The following is a 1,860-nucleotide window of genomic DNA, read 5'->3' as shown; positions in this document are numbered from 1 at the left end:
GCAGGCCAATGCCCCCAGGGTGCCGATCACTGTCTTGCTCTCTGTGGCTTGCAGTAGGGTTCTTGACCCTGCAGCCAGAGGAAGAAAAGCAAAGCTTTTGTATCCACTACTCCTACTCACACGGGGCAGCCTCAGGCCCTGTGATTCTGCCATCTATGATCACACAGGCCCGGGTCCATCTGTCCCAACAGCACCTTGCTCTTGCAAAGGTGTTAAACCTCTTTCTCAAGCTTCCTTGGGGGAGGGGGGGAGGGGGGAGGGCAGCTGGGTTCCTTCTCTAACTTCTGCGTCCACTCCACAGCTGCTGTGATAGGAGAATGCTCAGATTTCTGGGCAGCCAGGTACCGGTGCAGGAGTTTGGCACAATAACAGGGTAGAGCTGCTCTCACTCACTAGGTTCTTGACAGCACTGCAAAGCTCCAGCACTGTCCTCAGGACTCACAGAGACACTGAGAACAGACCCTCTGTGGGACAATACAGTCCTGGTGTAATAACTAGCGTGGGAACCCCACTCGCGTGGAATCAAGGAGGCCGCTGTAATAACACGAGGTTGATTTTTATTTTGAAACGGTGCACCAGGGTCAACTCTGTAATCAAGACCAGAGTGACCCAGAAGAAACAAGGCTCTAAGTTTTTATACTACTTCAGAACAGAGTTTTACAACTTACAAAGTCACAATTTACGACATGAAGTAGTTACACTTTATCTTGTTCATTGTTTTTGAGTTCCTATTGACTTTTCTTCTCAGTTAGGATAAAACACCTGTGATTCTCAGGAGGGGTGGGGGGAGATCCTCTCTCCCGGAGATGTTCCCAGGAAGCCGCATTCCTTGGGGATGGGTGTTTGCTCGGTAAACCCTTCTAAAACCTCTTTTATCTTAAGGATTAGTGGACCTCCTAGCTGTCTGGTATCTTTATGGGGTATCTCCATTTGGCTCAATTTCTACATTGGCACTCAGCAGTGTCCAGCTGCCCCCTCTGCTTTCTGCCTCACGTCAGGATGACAACGCAATGTCCCTTATCACCGGTCCTGGATCTCAGGGTCACATGAGACTGGGCCAACTTCTCTTCATGTGCAAAGGGGAACAAGGCAGGGACTAAGAAAAGTTTTCGGGTGTCCACATACAGGAAAGACGGTACAAGGAAGTGTCACCCAAGAATGAATCACCCTGCCAGGAAGTGGTGGCACACGCCTTTAATCCCAGCACTTGGGAGGCCGAGGCAGACGGATTTCTGAGTTTGAGGCCAGCCTGGTCTACAGAGTGAGTTCCAAGACAGCCAGGGGTACACAGAGAAACCCCGTCTGGGGGGAAGGGGGGAGAATGAATCACCTGCGCATACCCAAGGAACAAAAAGGGGAAGATCTGCCCACATCTTTTCTAGACCTTGGACCTTGATCTTTTACAAATATTAGTATAACATTTGCATTTCATGGCGTAAGCAGGGCATTTCCATTTTCCAGGCTCACACTGCTCCAGTAACTTGCCCAAGGTCTCATCTCTTTAAATGGTGAATCCCAGACTCAAAAGTCATGGATCTGTTCCTATTCCCAGGTTCTGTTTGGTTGGTTGGTTGGTTGGTTGGTTCTGTTCTGGGGGTGGGGTGTTTTATTTTTATTTTTTTTATTAATCATTTTTTTCTTTTACATTTCAAATGATGTCCCCCTTCTCGGTTACCCCACCACAACTCTCCCATCTCCATCCCATCCCCCCTCCCCTTTGCCTCTATGAGGGTGCTCCTCCACACACTCTCCCACTCCTGCCTCACAGCACTAGGATCCCCTTATGCTGGGACATCAAGCCTCCCCAAGACCAAAGGCCTCCCCTCCCATTGACGTCACATAAGGCCATCCTCTGCTATA

The sequence above is a fragment of the Mastomys coucha genome, unplaced genomic scaffold, assembly GCF_008632895.1.
Source record: "Mastomys coucha isolate ucsf_1 unplaced genomic scaffold, UCSF_Mcou_1 pScaffold1, whole genome shotgun sequence".
Taxonomy (NCBI): Eukaryota; Metazoa; Chordata; class Mammalia; order Rodentia; family Muridae; genus Mastomys; species Mastomys coucha.
The sequence above is the reverse complement of the archived record's forward strand: the minus strand, read 5'-3'. Positions refer to the sequence as shown.